General features: G+C 46.4%; 1 protein-coding gene across 2 annotated transcripts in view; it reads right to left on the reverse strand.

Moving 5' to 3' along the window:
• GRIP2 (glutamate receptor interacting protein 2) overlaps positions 1-19,617 on the reverse strand; it is a 218,533-nt gene that overhangs the window by 101,919 nt on the left and 96,997 nt on the right. The window lies entirely within an intron of this gene.

Below are 19,617 nucleotides of genomic sequence, written 5' to 3' on the forward strand. Positions count from 1 at the left end.
AAAATAAACATTTTAAGCTCAAGCACCTCCAACCTCCACTTTTTTTCAATGCAGCAGCAGATTCAGGCCTCTGAGTGCTTCTGCAGAGCCCCTGCTTCAGCTGAAGGCCTGGGGGAGCAGCCAGCGCTCACTTAAATTGCTCTAATTTGCTAATTTTCAGCCAACACATGTGTCTGGTTAATGATTTAGAATCTCCACCACTACTGTTTATTTATTTATAAAATATAGTTGATTTGCTGCAGTAATTGGAAACTATAAGGGAAACCGGCCCCCACTCTCCAAACAGCCCAATTTGAGCTCAGCTGAACATCAGGCACGGTCACACACAAACTGCAGCAGTGGGATGCACGGTGGTGACACGGTTATGGGGGAACAGCTCTTCCAGCAGATATTTGCTTCATAGCATTTGCTCACGTTATTTGGCTTTTCCAATGGGAAATCCCACTAATACTGAGGAAAGTTGAATCCCTGTAGAGGACAAGGGGCTGTTCCCACAGGCTGCTGGCTGCTCCCACTGGGGATAAAGGGGCCCTGAAAGGTTTGTGGGCCCTGTGGCAGGGAGGCACTGCCTATGGGATTAACTAGCATCCATCATGCCAGGAAAAGCTCAAGGGCTCAGCAAGAGAAGGAAAGCAGGAATCCAAGAGGACTGACAGCAAAAATTTCTCTCTGAAGTGAGGGGATTAGCTGGGGAGGAGCAAGAAGAGCTCGAGGCAGGGAAAGGAAATGCAGCTGGAGGAAAGCTTGCCTAAGACGTGCCAGTGAGAAGAGCTCTGCCAGGGCCCCTTCTGAGAGGATGAGAAAACTTAAAGCTATACAAACCTAATGGCAGCTGACAGCTGAGATTCCAATACATGTCACACTGCGATGGCAGCTGAGCAGAGAAGCAGTCCCCCAGCAGGCAGTGCCACGTGCCATGGGGACACGGGGTCACCTTGGTGCCCGGACAAGAGGACAGACAGACTGACAGACACTTGGGCTGGGACATCTGCCACTCCCTTTTATACTCCACTTTGCAGACCCTTTGCTCTATTTTCCTTCCTCTCTTAGAAACAAAATGTAGTTGGGCTTTTCAGTGCCAAGTGACAAAATTCCCCAGTCCTGGCCATTGCTAGGATGCAGCAGATAGCTGGGAGGTTACAGCTAGGAGATGGGAAATGCAGCAGGCTTCATTGCTTGCTAGCACAGCTCACACTAGCTCCCATCCTTGCTCACTCCCCAGACATAATAGGCTCATCCTGGAGGCAACAGGGCTTAGTTCTGCTCAGTTTGGGGATGCTCTTTAAACAACAGCTGTCCCACAGCATACACAACAAGTGTACAACATCTCTATCTGGCTGTTTATTTCAAAGCTCTAGTCCCAACAGCCAGTTTCTGCTCAGTTTAATCCTTGATCAAAGCAGTACAACTCAGTACTGGATTAGTGATTCTCTTATTTAAATCTGTCTCTAAGATAAGAATGCAATATAAGGCAATTCTAAACAACAGAACAAAAGCCACCTCAACTTCATCAGGTAGACCAAGGAGAACACTTTTTTAACCTTCATTACAATCCCAAGCTATATTTCCAGTGTTCTGCAGGCAGAAATGAACTTATTCTCCCCATGTCTCAAGTCAGAACAGTCTTTCCCAACTTCCTTAGAAAGCTGCCCAGGCAGCAGCCTGGCGGACAGGTCCAGTAACCACAACCTGAAGAGGGATGAGGGGTCACAGTACAGCACAAGGAATTTCTCTGTTTCTCAGTGCAAACGATTCTGCAGGGTTGTGAGCTGAGTAACTGTCCTGCCTCAGATTAACTTGTGCTGAGATATACTTAATGCAATGCTGCTTCTCACTTCCCAAACCATCCTTAATTTTCAGCCCAGGCACTGCCCCGTTATCCTCCCCATTTTCTCATCCCTCCAACTCATTCCTCTGCTGGAAGGAGTGAGGGGGACAAACACTGGATGACCGAGCAGCACCACGGGGCCAGCTTGTGTCCCAGCACCTCCCCCAGCACAGCTCCAGCAGGAGGAGGGAAATCTTGTAAGACCCCACATGCACCTAAATCTGTTTCACTGTAATAAAAGCCGTGGCAGATGGATAGACTAAAAATCCTAAGAGTTGGTCAAATACCTCTGAAAAATGGATAGCATGCAAGAAAGTAAAATAATCCTACTGCCCCCAGCCCCTGCCAACACATATGCAAACACAGCCAAAGAGTTTTTCCCTCTTGTCCAGCAAAGGAAAAGCAAGGGTTCCGGTGGGTCCCCTCCAAGTCCCTGCTGCAGGCAGGAGCTCTCTGCTCTCACCATACCTTTATTCCTCCGTCTCACCACCCCGAGCCGGCACTTGAGCGAAACAGCGAACATCTTCCGACCGCAGCCGCCAGCTCCTGCTCACATGGCTCTAATGCTGCTTCTCCCCCCGCACCTCTGCCTGGCTCTGCGAGGGGCTGCCGGCTCTAAATTAATTTATGATTACTGTGAAATGGAGTCGTGCTTTATGGAGTTGCAGAGGGACTGAGAGGGAAGGGTGTGGGGGGAGGACAGCAAAGACAGCACTAGAGGGGATGCGGACCCTTTCCAACAGGAGTTTTGGTGTGGGGCTGTTTTGTCTTGTTATCTTGTCTAGATCAATAAAATCACCAATTAATGTATATAGATTTATCTCCAGCCTCCTGCTGGGAAGCTGGCACTGCATTAACATATTCATTTGCAAAGTAACATTGCTCCCTAGCACATATGGGGGTATGTTTGCACTTCACAAAGCTGATCCACAGCTTATCAGAGCAAGAGCACAAAAGCCCTGAATTTTATGGGACCAGCTCACCATAAACCCAGCCCTGGTGCACACGCTGAGTCTTTAGCACAAGTTGTGTGGAAGAAACTCTTCCACAAAAGAGTGGTGATGCAGTGGCACTGCTGCCCAGGAAGGTGGTGGAGTCACCATCCCTGTAGGCTTTCAAGAGCCGTAAAGATGTGGCACTGAGGGATGTGGTCATTGGGCACGATGGGGTGTGTTGATGGTTGGACTTAATAATCTTCAGGGTCTTTCCAAGCTTAACAATTATATGAGTCTATAAAGAACTTTTTGAGTCTGCAGAAGCCAGCAACAACGTCCCGTAGGCCCAAGAGCAAAGCAGTCCTGGGGACACACAGAGCACCAGGGAACTCCAGCTCCCCAGTGCCTGACACATCTTGATTCTCACCTCCTCCTTGCAGAACTGGACAACAAATTTTACTAGAATCATAAAACACCCCGAGCTGGAAGCAACCCATAGGGATCATCGAATACAACCCCTGGTTCCACAGAGGACCACCCAAAAATCAGACTGTGTATCTGAGAGCATTGACCAGACATTTGTCATCTGCTTTCAGACCCAAATGACACCAGGAGTAGTTCGCAGACTTTGTAGGAAGTCTAGAAGAAGGAAATATTCCTTGCCTTCTTTCTGGGGACTGACACTATGGCTGAAGTGGTTCTTAGCACAGTCCCAAAAAGCCTTCCAGGAGCTTGTGGGGAAACTCCAGGTGCACAGAAGAAATCCCCACCAGCAAATCAATGGCCAAGAGTCAAAGGGTGCCCACAACAGATGGACACTTGGGAACTGACTAACGCAAAGTCTCAGATCACCTTCTCTAGCAAACATTTCTGCTGATCTCATAGTTGACTTCAGAGACCACAACTTCTTTCCACAGATCAACCACTGCAGGCAGCAACGCACTGCATGGCTTCAGGAGGACCTTTAGAGACAGGAATTAATTCCCTTCTGACACCTGCTCTTAGCAGAGCTGTGCTTCTGAGCCTTTGCACTTTGTTACCTGGGTCACCATTCACCTTTTCAGGCTGGAAGGACAGTTACACCATTTGGTAAATTCAGACTAAGAGGTACTACTGCAGAGCCAAAGGAGAGCCTAACGCACACCGACCCAGAAAGCTTTCCATCAAGCAGAGGGCTGGGAGCTGCTCTGAAAACAAGTGGCACAGCACAAATGACAGTCCCGCAGGAGCCGAGGCTGCATTTCAAATTCAAGAATTCCAATTACAGCCCTCTAAACTCAATAAACCCTCAGTGCTTCAGAGATCAATCTTTATGTAACAGCACCAGAGATTTCCTTCTTGACTCAATCCTGTTTTCTTTAAAATATAGAGTTGAAAGCATTGACAGGTGTGTACATATAGATTAAGTATAGATACATTTAGATGCAATGTACGTATTTAAAGCTTCGTACAGAAGATATGCCTGAGCACATCTGCAGTGTGAGAAACAGGCTGCTGTTGGTACCCAGCCCACGAGCATTGCTGAGCTGGGTATGAGGGGCCAATGTTGGGGTCAGGGATGGGGCCAGGCAGCAGGGCTGACCCTCCCGTACTGCCTCAGCTGTAGGAGCCCAAGGCAGCTGATCTCTTCCCTCTTCCTCTTTCCCCACCTGTCCATCTTTTATCTCAGAGGACTGGACACTCTTTGCACCAGGGACTGTACCTACTGGTGTGTTTCCTGCCACAGCAAACTGTCCCAGCCGCATCCCTGCAGCATACTTCTCCTTCTTAATTTCTGCTTCCCTACCCAGTTGTGGATATCCTTTCCGCCACCATCCCACTCTTCCTGCAGAGAAGAAGTTTGTACCTAACATTTCAGTCAAGTAGTACAAGTTTGGCTGAGCAACTGAACTTTAAGCTTTGCTGGTATTATTTAACAGCCAGCAAGCCTGGAAATACGGATGTTACTGGGTAACATACATCCATGCTGGGCCCTAAATGTTCTGGTTTTTGAGATAGAGAGCTGATCCCTTGCTTCCTACCCACAGCTACTTGCTCGTTTCTAAGTTTCTCTTCTTTCTCTCACCTCTACTGAGAAGATGAATCTCCAATTCGTTTTGCAGGAGATGTAGCAGAGGAAACTTACATGGTTTGTCCAACCAAAATGGAGAGGTTCAGGTGGGATATCAGGAAACATTTCTTCTCAGAAAGAGCAGTGAGGCACTGGCACAGGCTGCCCAGGGAGTGGTGGAGTCACTTGGAGTCATTCAAGAACCATGGAGATGTGGCACTGAGGGACATGGTCAGTGGGCAACACTGGTGGTAGATGGACAGTTGGATGATGATGTCAGGGGTCTTTTCCAACCTTAATGATTCTATGAAAATATTATTTTGCACCAGATTGTACCTGCTGTAATGATGCTGAATTGCCAGTCAACAAATAAGACCAGAGGAAAAGTGCCACTCCTTCCTCTCTCTGGGTTCACCACTGGAATTTAAGCGCATTTGGATGCAAACTGTTAAGATTTGGCATTCCCTCCTCTGAGAGCTGCAGAGAACTTGGCCAGCCAGGGGAATTGCCTGGATGTCCCAAGAGAATTGGCTTAACCTCAGAGGAAATTCCAGTTAGAAACAAACCACAGCTGTTTTTCCTTGATACTGAAACAAGCGTGTTTTCAGCGCTCCTGCACATAAATCCAGACCTCATTTCAGCTAAGGAAATGGCTGTAGGGACACTGGTCATCAGAAGCACACAACAGAACGAGTGAGAAATGCAGCAATTAAAGTAAGAGGATAAAAGAGCATTTGTATAATGGGAAATCTATTACCATTTATCAAGGCTGGTATTTGAAGTGGCTCTGCCAAGCCTCAGAATCCATTGCGAATAATGCCAGAGGATAATGAAAACTGATATACACCGAGTATCAGAAAAATAAAGCAAAATGCAGTGTGATTAATGAGTATACAGTATTCAGAATAGATGTGCATGCTTCTGTGCATATCTGGTAATGATTAGACTTTTTTTTATAACGGCAAATTGTAGAGGAATGGAAGAAAACAGTCCCCTATTCACATAAACATTCAAAAATACCTATCAGAACAACATTAAAGGAGCAGTAACTATTCTGAGTAGAACTTACTTTAAATTAGTTCATTCCTTCCTAGAAGCTGCCGTACAGTTTGTTCCCTTCCTCTGCAATAACAATGCAAAGCCCTGCGTGTCTAATCCATATCCCGAAAATTACACATTGTGCTCAGGGTTTTAAAAGGCAGCATGTCTCTTGCAAACAGGTGCAGTTATGGATGAACACATTACCATTACAAATACCAACGGCACTGCTGTTGTGAATTTCTTCCTATTATTTTCATCTCCTCTTCACTAGTTTGAAGGATGTTCTGAGTTCATTTTATATAGGTATCGATTCTTTATGACTATGGATGCTGTCAGTGGGAAGACCAATGTAAGTGAGGGTTTTCCTTTTTTTTACCTTAGATATTTGCACAATGTCTGCAAAAATGTATAAAGAGACATTTATTGGTACCGGGCTAACAGCCATTTCATCATTACTGTAGATCAGAATGCATTGAACTGGTTCACCGGTGTACATCTTTCATTAGAAAATAAAGGAAAATAAAGTTCACTGTGATGGCTGTGCTCAAGAAACAACACGTGAGTAACTCCTAATTGGGGTGATTTCAGATATCGCCAGAAAAAGGTATGAAGCAACCTGTGCTCTTTTAATACAGCACTTTGTTAAAAAACTGATCTTTAGTAAGCAGACTTTGTTGTATGACTGTCTAAAAAAAGAACATGTAGAAAGCCATGCAGTGATAGGCTGAAGATCTCTCTCAAAAATATGAATTCAGTAGAGCACATGGAGATAAGCCACCGCAATTAGCAGACAACAGATCTCCATGAAAGAGTTTGGGAGCTCTTTGAGAGAGGCAGAAGCAAACAGCATTGGCCATTATGCCATTAAAGCACTTGGAGACGAGTAGTCTGTCAGACAAGCAAAGCTGGATCGATACAGAAGCAGCAAATCCAATGCAGTAACATCCTGAACCAAACTCGGGCCGAGTCGATCTATGGCAATCAGATATTCCATGGACTCCTGGAGATGACTGGGCCGCATGTTAGGGATGTAGGATGTTAGGCACGCAGGATGTTAGGCTGGGGGGGTTCAGACTGAGAGCTCAGCAAGGCTGAACTTCTCACACGCTCACTCTGCCCACAGCAAAGGCTGGGGAAGACACCCTGACACACTGACACCTGTACTGCTTTAATTGATCATCCTTAATGAGTGAGCCCAGTGACAGCATGAACAACAAATGGTCTCACTGAAACCATGCTCGATTAGTAGACAGTTCCCAAAAGGAAATGGTCTAAATTATGCTTTACAAGTACATCGCCTGGCCCTAATTAGCGAGGCTGCAGCCTTCCCCTGCGTGATGCCACAGCGTCCAATCGAGCAACAACGGGGGGGAAGTTTGATCTGGCACCATTAGGTTTAATTACCCTGACAAAAACTCAGGAAAGTGACAGTCTGCCATGAAACAGATTTCAGCTAAATAGACAAACAGGTTTTAGTCATTAACCTTCACCCTCGGGGTTCTGAAAGCCTTTCTTCTTTTCTGTACTCGCAGGTGAATTCTCTGACACATTCTCTGAATATCTTGTGCAGCTTTTTACAAATCCAGCAGCTCCACAGAAGGTCCCGTGGTAAGAATTGAGCAGCTCACTTTCAGCTATGTGCAGTCATGTCCCTGAATTAGAACTTCCCAGCCCCTCCAGCTGCCCAGCACAAGGTTCATTGGAGCAATGCCCCAATCTCATCAGTGTTTCAAAAGTAACACTCACGGGGACTGCATGCCAACCCAAATCACTGAGATGCTCATGATTCGTATAAACTGGGACTAGAATTCAGCAAAGGTGATGTAAAGACAAGGGAAGGCTAAAGGTGATGGCTGCGTGCTGCTTCCTAGTTGTCCTCTCCATAACTCACACCCCACTATGACAGGAAGGCTGAATGCTTACAATTTTATGGGCATTTTCAGCAATTCAAGTGGGAAAATGACATTGGGATTACGTTCCAAAGCAAAGAAAATGCTAATTTAAATATTCACATCTCTTTTTTTAAACTTCTAACTTAGCCATCTCTTCATCATCAATTTATCAGATAACAAGAAGTTCCCAACAACTCATCTGTAAAAATATTCTATTATTTTTCTCTGGAAGTGTTTCAGAGGTGATGCTGCAGTCTTATCAGCATCCACAGCAAGCCAAAAACTCAGGTTCTGGATGCTCAGTGTCTGCACAACACCAGAGCATAAGAGCAGGTACTCACTTGGAAATGCTACAGCGGTAGCAGTAAATAGCAGCTATTTTATTGCAAGAGAAAACTGCAGAGATTTGAAATTTAGGATTGCTGTGTTATCCCAGAGAGCAGTGAACAAAGTGGTGCTGCCTATTTCCCCTGGTAAGAAATGTTGCCTTGCAGGTGCCCAGATTCATCCAAAGCCTATATTAAATTTTTCCTGAAAATGCTGAAACCATTCTCTAATAATTAAATGGCACAGTATGTTTGTTCAATCTGCAAATCCGCGGACAAGGCATCAGTCTTTCCAAGGAGACTGCTGAGTCTCCTGAAGCAAGAAATTAAAACACTCTTATCTCCATGCACTGCACTGCTTGCTCTGACTGCCAATTGAGTCGGGAGAACGAAAGCCTCTTGCAGACATGGGCTGCAGATGCCAGCATAGACGGGGTCACACTGAGCCTTCATGTATGTTCTCCCAACAGCTTTCTCACTGTACATTACGTTGCTGCTGTGCTAATGAAGTAATTAGTTAGTAACAGCCTGAGACAAGTTAGCATGCCAAAGGGCAGAAGTCATTTCCTTTTAAGCAGGTTCTCATTACCCCGCTTAAGTGCCAGCTGCAGTCTTTTAACTGAGTGCTGTGAGAGGTGATACACAAACACAGCCGTTACTTACAGAGCATCACCGCTCCTCCTGCCCAAGAAGGATGCCAGGAAAGCTCTGTGGTGACTGCAGCATGCAGCTTAGCTTTGGAGTTATAAACTGCACCGCTTCAGGCGTGTTATGTTGGGAAATGTTAAATTATTGTGCAGAATCCATACCGTTCCTGCCAGGAAACATAGGCAGCACGTTTTGCTGTGGTCTTATTCAGATTACTAGGGATACACTGATGAAGTTTTTGGCCTGTGTCGTTACAGGACATCAAATTAAACTATCTTTGTCCACAATCAAACCTAATGAGCACGTTCAGTGTGGCATATAACTGCCATTACCTTCTTGCCTGCAAAACTGCCACACCAGTTTACTGGCAGAAAACTTGCTCATCGGTGGGAGCCAACAGTAGAGTAGGGAATTGAGCCCAGCCTTAATTAAATGCATACATCCATCTGAAATCTCATCATTAACTTTTCCTGCTTTAAGCATTCTTCCATTCACACAAGGCCTGATTTTCTTACCCCGTTTGACAGGAGGTGCAGATTTGCCAGCCCATAGTTATCAGACCCAGAGCTGCACTGCTGCAAGGTGACCCAACGCTCACTCTTCCATAATTGACAGCACCCATAATTAACTACCGACTTGTTTGTAAATGCCTAAATCATAGTAATTACCATCATGATGGCATAATTAAAAATTGATGTAATCTCACTGACAGGTGGTATTTTGAAAAGCACTTACCATCAATTTAATACTTTCTACTAAAAAGGATATCTTACTTTTGCCATCCAAGGGATGCTTCAAGAACTTCAGCTCCCACGTCAGCAGTCTTTAGGCCTCATTTATTATCTCTACTGCTGAACTACCCTTCACCCCCAAAATCTCCCTCACCCAGGAACTGCTGTACATGTTTCTGTAATCAGCAACATCAAACTCACTCCCAACCCACTGCACGATCCAAGGCCATGATTTCATTACATGAGCATTCACATCCATGCTCTTGAGGAAAAAGACCATCTCTCTCATTACGCATTTTCTCTCTCATCCACTTCCTGAGCGTATTTTAAAGATGCCTGCGATAGAAGGAGTGGATTGACTGGACCACATCAGTCCTCTGAAAGCACAAACCTGCAGCTGTGATTTAGCCTCTTCCAGCACTCTGCACTACATGAAAGGTGAGCAAGAGACACACAGAAATTTATGGCAAGCTTAACGACGCGCGAGTATATTTATCAGGGTAAGATTACAGAGATTTAAGGAACTCATCTACTTTTTCTTTTTGCAAATATTAGCCTTCAGCAAAGACATGAAAACATTTGTCTTTATTCTAAAGAGGATATTATCAGCTAATTAATTTCTAGCACCAAACAGTCCAGATGAAGAAAGGTTTAATTGCTGAAAATGTTGAAACAGAGTATTTTCACAGCAAAAGTTATGTTTGGCTACAGCGGCTTGATTCTGTTTGATCAAAAGCTTTCTGTATGCAACAGCCCTTGCTGGAAGGTAGATATCCCCAAACCAGACATGAGCTTTCAGTCACCTCTGAACCCCCAGTGATTGCCAGCAATCCCCTTTCTGCAGTGCAGGGCATGCAAGTGGGGTGCCCAGGAGGAGCTATGAATAATGCAGCTCCATGACCCTGTTAGCAAAGAGGGAGATGCTGGCGCTTTGAGAGGGCACCACGCTCCTTAGGAAATACAGCTTTCTCCTTCTACTGGTCACCACAAGGGAAATGACTTAGATAGGTGGGGAAAGGGCAGCTCCTTTTAGCTCAATAGACTGGTTGACATCTTGAGATGTGAACTGCTAATGATCGCTCCATTTATGGTGAGCACGCTACCATGGGGCATAGGCATACTGATTATTAAGGTCTCCAGCCTGCTCCCTTCTTCAGGATCCTTTGCCTTTAGCTACACGTGTACCTGCCTCAGTGCTATTAACCCTGACTTCTTCACAGCCACCAGCGAACCCTTGCTTTGAGATTTCCCCCTTCCACCAGCACAATCCTGCTCCCATGAGCAGTGCACTCCTCAGTGTCACATCCCAGCACTGCAGCAGGTCCTGCAGCAGGTCGCACCTCAGCTGCTCACAGCCCTTCAGCACTATCCCTGGACAGATTTCCATATAAAAGCAGCAAACATTTATTTAGAGGTTCCACAAGACACTCTTTCAGCTACCACCACTTTTACTGAACAGCATCTCCACATTTCAGAGTATGTGGAACTATTTAAAGAGCTGCATTTGAAGAAGAGAAACATAGGGATGCAGAAATCTCTTCTTCTAGCATCTGAATTTATGGCTGGAAATGAAGTTATCAGTTCTGCAGTGATTTACTGCTGTACAACGAAACCCATGAGATATAAACAGAGGAGACAACCCTGCAGGACAATAAATTGTCACAAACCGAACTGACATCAGGAAATGCTTAAAAACCACATGAAAACAACACCAAAGATGGGACACAGAGGACCTTTTGGCAGCTGCTCTTTTGCTGGCAGAGGGTGCAGGCAAAGGGGAGATGTCAGTCCCTGGCCTCCTCCCAGCCGGGATGGGATGGGGGCTGGAATACCCCGTGGCTTCTCACCAGCTTCCATCCATGGTGTCCAGAGCTCAAACCTCTAAAGCCCAGAGGCTTCCAAAGGTAATCAAGATTTATCAGATCCAAAAGCACCTACAGCACCCAAACACTTTGGATGCCCTGGACACATAGCTGTGTATTCTGATATTGGTATTGTCCCACTGCTGACCAGTGACCCACATGAAGGTGTTGGCTTTCACCCCAAGGAGCACAAAATAGGCTCTGAGAGGAGACCAGCAGCAACTACTTTGGCTCCTAATCTCCTTTGCCTGCAAGGGCTATGGCTCTGAGGGTCATTGCATCCCTCCAAGCCTGAGCTCTCCTGGACTTCAAAGCCACAAGAAGTGCAGGAACAATGCTGGGCAGCTCAGCCAGTGGCTCCATGAGGATGGCTCTGTTTTAATTATATGCCTGGGGGATTTCTTGTGGGAGGACGGAGCAACTACATCTGGCATCACTTAGCAATGCAAGTGTGGGGATTTAACACGTGATCTGAAAGGCTTAGCATTGAACTTTTGAATGCATTTATTTAAACTACAAGTTGAATAGCTCTATATTTCTAAGGATGGAATATACGTTAGTGGGGTATTGGCACAGGCTGCCCAGAGAGGTGGTGGTGCCCCATCCCTGGAGACAGCCAAGGTCAGGCTGCCCTAATCTGAGCATCTGATGGAGCTGAGGGTGTCCCTGTTCACTGCATGGAGGTTGGACCAGATGGCTTTAAGGATCCCTTCCAACTCGAACAATCTTGTGATTCTATGAACATCAGAAGAAAAACTACCTCAGCTCTTAGAATGGTTGGAATAAAAATGAATAAATTCAAAAAATCACCTTCAGTGTAGATTTAAATTCCCCACAGCCTTACTGGGGTGTGGATTTATATTCAGAGCCCTCGTACAGCACAAAGAAAGCAACCATAGACCAGTTCCCCATCCCATACCAAATTTCTCTTTCTGTTGAGGATAACGGGAGATTTTGCAAACAGTCCCTTTGGTGTGTCTGCCTTTCTGTGTGGATGCCACAAAGCCAGGCAACTCAGCACTGCTTTGAAACGGTGGGAACAAAACAAAGAAATCCAGAGAGACTGTCCGTGGGGAAAGGCAAGGAGCCACAAGAAGATAAAACGAGAAGCAAAGAGGAATCCTTATGAAAATGCATGAGATGTGCAAAACCGACAGGCCAATTAAACAAGCCTAAATACCATCAGAGATTATTCCAAGCCACTGTCATGTCCTATTGTTCTGCTCGCTCCTTTTGTCCCCCTCCCCAGCATCTGCAGGAGCAGCTCAATGGCCACCCTCCAGCCCTGCTCGTCTCCCCAACCAGAGACAACTGCACGAATTGCAGCTCATGGCTCCTTGCTTTCATCTTGGTGCACGCTGCTTCCTTACCCATCCTAGGCCAGCTGCTGACATTCCTGCTTTCTGAGCACTGCTCCTGCAGAACGCACACGACTGCTGAGAGCCTGCGGGGAGTGGAGGCTGCCTGACGCTTCTGCAAACACCGTGCTAATCTGTTTAAGATATTAGACTTCTATATATGTGTTTTTAATAATAAAGGCAACATTTAGATGCTGCCAAGGTATCAGAGAGGCAGTGGCACGACACAGAGGAGCCACCTCCACCATATAAACAATGGAAAATGCTCTCTTATCTTTTCATAGCACTAGGCCTCCAGGCTGCAAAGTAAATGATTGCATTCATTTACATTTTATTGTGGAGATATAACTGGCTGGAATAACTGCCAGCAGAGAACCCAACTGCAGGAATGCATTATTTTTCTCCCCATTTGCCTTAACAGATGGGTTTTTTTCTTGGCAATCCATCTCTATCACTGCTAGCGAGATGGCAGAAGGGGCATTAACCCACTGCCTATCTTGCATTTAGGTTACAAAAAAAAGCCATCAGTTCAGCTTCTAGCAAAGCCTCTCAATAATGAGTCATTACAGAGAAGAGACTGTGAAGGGGGGTCTCCATCTGAGTCACATCCAGGCAGTAAAGCTGGCACTTTTGCTTCCCATGAACGAGCAACATACAGAACAGAAGCCAGCCCACCCAAGACATCCTCAGCTTAGTCAGTCACCCCTATTTCCCTTACAACCAATAGGAAGGAACAGGCTTTCTGGAGAATTACACATCAGCTTGAGTTGGAGATGTCTGCTTTGGGCTGAGAAGCACCAATTCCTCTCCTCTCACTATTTCCTTCCTTTCTTATTTGTTGATCAGTTCAACTAAAAATTATGTGAGAAATACCACAAGAAGTTTAAGCAAAAATAATTGAGCTGTATTTCACTGGAATAAATGGTGGCACAAACAAATCTCAGACTCTTGAACTACCTGACAAGGTTAAGCAGGAGAAAGTCCAGGCAACTGGAAGTGGAATGAGTGAATAAAATCAGGTCAGATGAAGTCCTACCACAAGCAAGGACGACTCAGTCAAGGATGGATGCTCTATACCTACTGCTGACTGCAAAAAGCAGAAAGAGCTCAGAGACCACAGAAAGAGAAGATTTGATCCCACTGGGGTAACAGCAAGCCCTGTTAAGTGATTTCTATGCCAGCTTGCTTTAGGCCTGACCCAGAATGCAGAGAAAGATGGCAAGGCATGATGGACTACAATTTCCTGATTGCTACGATGCAATAAAAAAGGCAATACATCCAAAAGCAAAAGGGAAAGCATGAGCTGTGCGTGCCCCCCTCGCCCCAGAGTTTGGTGGCTTTCTACCACTCATCCATATTATTTGAACTGCTTCTGCAATCCGGATTTAGCAGAAACCATTTTTTATGTAGAAGCTGAAGCAGACAGCCGAGATGTCACTAGGATGGACTGTCATGACACAGGCCTGGGCCTCAAGCTCAGAAGCCATGCCCAGCCCTGCCCCAGCCTGTGCAGCTCTGGGCAAGCTCCCAGCTCCCCAGCTGCCAGCAAAACCTTGCAGCCAAAGGGATGCTGCTGGAGCAGGGCCATAGGGCACTTCAGGGCAGCACTCATGAAAGCAACTCAGAAGAGCAAGGTGGATGAAAAAGAACAAGCCCATAAAATGTTCAAAAGCTGCAACACTACTACTGCAAACAAACTATCAAATGTGACAGTGAAATGAACAGTGACCTACATTCAGCATGAGTGTAGCTTCCTCTCATGTAGTTTCATAAGCATTCTGTATCCCTTTGATGCTGGCAGTGTGGAACAAAGAAAGTGCAGCCTGATGACCAAGGGCACAGGCTCTCACATTTTCCCTCTGCTGGGTCACTGCCACACACAGTGGGGCCGTGCCAGTGGGTACAGTAAATGCCCCTCTCTCAGTTCTGAGCTCCTTCTGTTTAGCTTTTGTACAGAGAGGCTAAAACCAGAATCATTTTCAATGACACTGCAGCCACAGCACAGTTTACTTGGAAGATAAGGATGGACAGAACAGGATCTGGGTCCAGACCCGCTGTGGCTTTACCACACTTTTGCAGACAAAAGCATTCCTCAGAGAAACAGTAACCTAAATGTATCCATTCCCCACTGCTCTTCTATCACACAAATATACAAGCACCCAAATTTAAATCAAAGCAACACACGTCAGACACAAACCTCACTGAGCTGTGCACCTTCCCTGCACTTTTAGGAACACCATCCCACCAGAAGACAACTCTTCACTGTCCTCACTCCGAAGCTGAACAAAACACCACCCCCACAACCCCAGAAGGTTCCTGGAGGGTTCCCAGCCATCCCAGCTCCCTGCCCTCACCACTTCTCCAAACGATATTTTTAAGCCCTGGAGAACTGTGACAGCCCTGGCTGGCTGTGGGAAGCTCTCCTGTCACATCGGTGATGGATATTAAGCACAGGCATGCTATCTGCGGGCAAGCAGGAGCATCCCTGTTTCCTTACCACAGGTACAGAGGTGCAGGCGGCACAAACCACCCGGGTCACAGAGTTCCCGGCCTTCCCCTTCCTCCTCCACCCTCAGCTCCTCTCTCCATCTCCTCCTCCTCCTCGACGACTTCTTAACGATCTTCAACACCTTGCTGACTCGATTCATTTGGTCCCACGGCCACAGACAGGGGCTGGGATTGCCCTGGCTGCGCCTCAGCAGCTCCCCGTGACGCAGGGGCAGGCAGAAAGCAGGCAGGTCACTGGGAGGCACAGAGCGCTCTGTGTGCACGCGAGCCTCTGTGTCAAAAGCTGCTTTCCACCCAAAGAGAGAGTTTTGGGTGCCGATGGGAGAGGGGGGGGGAAGGAGGGAGAAGGATTTCTTTTGCCTCTGTCCATCCACAGCTCTTGTAGACAACAAGAGGAGGCATTTCTTATTCTGACGACTTGGGAAAGCTCATAACTCACAGGGGCAGCAGATCCTGTACAGGGCTTTCAATTTCTGGTTTTGACAATACATGCATTCTGGCAGATTTCAAATGCTCCTCAGGCGAGAGTCAGCATCAGCTCAGAAGCAGCAGTGATTCTTAAAGAAAAAAGAAATCTGGCTTCATTTCAAAGATTAGAAATAGCTAATGCAGACAGCAAATAATAGCTGCAACTAAGGGAAACGTTAAAAACCTGTACACTATGCAGGAAAGAAACTTGGCCTTCCTGGACTTTAATAATTACTTACATTTATCCATTCCCTTTCAGCAATCACTTTCTCACTGACATTTTTGCAGAACAGTAATTTCTCCAGATTCCTACAGCCACAGAGAGGTGAAGCGGCTCCATTTTTGCATAACAGCTGAACAAATCCCTGCAAACAGCCTCTCTCCCTGCTTTAAAAGTGAATCAGACTCTCTAAACTTTTGGAATAGTTCAGAGTCATGAAATATTTTCAACAACCCTCCGGTGTTGTTGAGCAGACTTCAGCAGGTGTCCAAAGCACCTATCCAGGCCCATAGCTGCTCTCAGATTCTTCTCTCCCTCATTTGGGTGCCAAGAACTTCTCAGAGCAATTTCCTGTCCATGGCAGTGTCCAATTGAGAGCCTCAGAGTCCTGTCCACTGTTACTACGTTGATACTGCAGACCAACTATCCATCTGGGCTGTCTCCTGGAGGAATGAAAGGTCTTCTTTCTGGGCAATGACCAGGAGGAGCCTTGTCCAGTTGAGGTGGTGGGGTTAACGGAATGGAGAGATTCTCCAAGCAGCCATGTGTGGGATAGACATTGTTTTGCTGGGCTGAAGGACCAGGAGCCCAGTAATGTACCTAAAACTCCTCTTAGAGCAATACAATTAAAAAGCCCTGCAGTAAACTCAGTATTAATGGATGTACAAACTAAATTATCACGCGCTTTCAGGCATTATAGAGCCATTCCTTTCCCTGCTGCATGAGGTGCAGCTCACACAGCACTATCCCAGCCAGGTCACGGCCAGCCTTGCTCAGCCCTGAGTCCATGCACACACCCACAGCCACATCAGCACTGCCACAGAGCATACCCCAGCAGTAAGCTTCAGTAGATACACTCTTGTCAGCTCATTAAGCCCCAGATTTTAATGAGACAGCCCCAAACAAGCAGCGCTGTGCAAACTGCAGCACCCCAGGAAACTGTGATGCTCCCACACATCCCTCAGGGGCAGAATTCTTCCACTTCCACTGTGGTGATGGTCCATGATTCCTGCTAACATTTGTGTCCTCTACAAATGGGGGCACTCATCCTTATGCAATCACAGAATGGCCTAGGTTGGAGGAGACCTTAAAAACCATCTAGTTCCACCCCCCCCTGCCATGGGCAGGGCTGCCACACACTAGATCAGGCTGGCCAGGATCCCAGCCAGCCCAGCCTCAAATGCATCCAGGGCAAGGGGCAGGCTGTACCCCGAGTCCTGCTCCCCTCTGCATACTGGGAGAGGTGGCACAACTCAATCCAGATGTTCCCCATCTATCTCAGTCCCACTTCAGACTTGTTCCATTTCCTCTCCTTTCCTTTGGAGGATGGCTGCAATCATTCACATATTCCTCATCAGTGAGATTTATGAGTACAATTCCATTTTATTTTGATGGTTAATACTAGCACTAATGCTGCTGTCATGTCTACATAATTAATAATGAGACTAATAATGCCAAACCAATCTAACAGTAACTTTATTGGCCTTCGATGTCATTAGTTAGAGCTGACAAAACCAATTCAATTTGTCGTCTGTACTGAGTCACTATTCCCACTTACTCATATAACCTGGATTTGGTTTGTACAGAAGCCTGAATTCTACATCCAGTAAGCAACGCAACAGAGGTTCATCTGAGGGTGATGCTGTAATTAATATTCTAGAAAACTGCAGTATACAGGAAAACAAGACAGCATTGAGCAACATAAAGGATTTCACTAGGAAGAGCTTTTGGGGGACCAAGGAGTCCTTATGCCACAACCTGCACATGCCCCAGGTCTGCAGGCACTACTTGCACTCAGCTCAATCCTCCCTGCTGCAGCATCATGCAGGACAAATGGAGAAGGAAAACTGTCTTTAGTGCAATGTCGCTGTCTGCCTTAGCGTTCCAACATCTGCAGAGTTACTGCTCTCTGCAGGTCAGGTTTTCACAATAAAGTAACCAGGAGATCTCTTAATAGACTGTTTTGGAAAAGTTCTTTATGGCCAGCCTGATGGCTAATCCCATAGACTGCACTCTTATTGCTCTCAAACTTCACAGTCAAGGCAGCAAGTTGTGCCTTTTTCATCTGAAGGCTGAAACCAGTGCTTCCAAATGCTAAGGATTTAAGGGTTGAAAATTGTTCAAAGGCACTCACTAAATACTATCAGGACTGGAAACATTTTGGTTTGCATTCAGGTAATCAGGTGCTCTTTCATGTTCTATTCCCACTTCACCTTCAGTTTCTCACAGAGGAGCTCAAGTCCTCTGGTGTGAGCCAAGATTTGGGTGGAATTCAAGAAAGTTCAATAATAACAGTTTAATATCTCTACATTAATCCAAACTTTACTTTTCCTTCCTTTTCCAATCACAGTCCTAGAGCTGCAGCATAGCAGCCATTAAACGTTTTCCAAAGCAAGCCACACATCTTTCAAATCGGTCTCGATATAGCAGTTTTATTTTTGTGCTAAATGATAGGGAACAGCATTAGCACAAGGGTCATTACGTGAGTCAGCAGCACGCAGCAGCTGCCTCTCGCCCAACAAGAGCGAGAACAGGCTCCTGTCTGCCTCAGCCTGGGCAACTCTTCTCTCCCTGAGCTCAGTCTCACCCTGGCAGCTGAGTCGCCCTACACACAACAGAACCCCAGAATACTCCGAGCTGGCAGCCCATGCACAGGTGGGTCTGCTGGAGACACAGCAGGGGCCCTTGGTCAGTGCTGAGCCAGCTCATCAAGCGATGGGATGCAGCCTGCTCCCAGCACTACTTGACAGCCCAAGACTCCCCCCCCACCTGGTTGCGTACATCCACGATTCTGCTTGACACTGGGAGGCTAGAGACGGCACAAACTACCATGGTGCTTGCCACAGCGATTGCTCACACTATGCAGGGCTGCAGCAGGCTTCCTACTATGAAGGTTTCCAATATTTTAGCAAAGAGTTCACAGCCATGACCCCCTATGGGTTTCTGCTAGCCCTGTCATTTAACTCCCCCCACCTTCCTAACATTCTCAAGAGGCACCACTTGGGAACCATCCCAGTGGCTCAGGGCTCTGCCCTCTGGTCTGGCATTCAGGGAAACAAAGCACACTGAAAAAGATGGTACTGCAAAGTACTGCTGGTTGAAGGAGCTGAGTTACCTCATTGTTCTCTTAGACTGTTAAGAAATGGAACAACATTTCTGGAGCAAATTTCCTCTATTGATTTCTGCAGTTCAAACCCAAACCTCAGTGTGATTTCAACTTTTTTTTTTTTCCTCCACTCTCAGCCATCAACCTGCCTTTGCTTCCACACTGAAGCCACATGTCAGCAGGTTGGTTAAGGAGGGACATTGCAGTACCATGCCCTGTCTGTGCAGCTTATTTCATACCCTCAAGCTCCTTGGGGGTCTCATTTCCAGATAGGCCAAGTAAAGCAGATGTCTAAACCCTTACACTTGTGGAGTTAAGTATTACTGAGTCCTGGCATGAATGGCAGTGAAGTTCAGCATCTTGTCCCCAGACATTTAGGCTTGCTCTCGTAATCACCAGAGATACACCCAGGTGATGCTGGAGCTCTTACTGAAAAAACAATTCATGCATGGCAGCTCTGAATAAATGACAGTTCTTGCTAAAGAACTTTGAGATGGTAAAACCTCCCTGCATTTTATCAGGGCTGGGTTTTGGCTGCAAGGTTTTCTCTGTTCCCCCAGAGAAGTGTTGACGTTTCCATGCTATTATCTGGGCTTGGACTTTCCCAAAACAACATGCCAACTCCGGCTGCTTGCAAGGGGCTG

Source organism: Lagopus muta, chromosome 11 (genome assembly GCF_023343835.1).
Source record: "Lagopus muta isolate bLagMut1 chromosome 11, bLagMut1 primary, whole genome shotgun sequence".
Taxonomy (NCBI): domain Eukaryota; kingdom Metazoa; phylum Chordata; class Aves; order Galliformes; family Phasianidae; genus Lagopus; species Lagopus muta.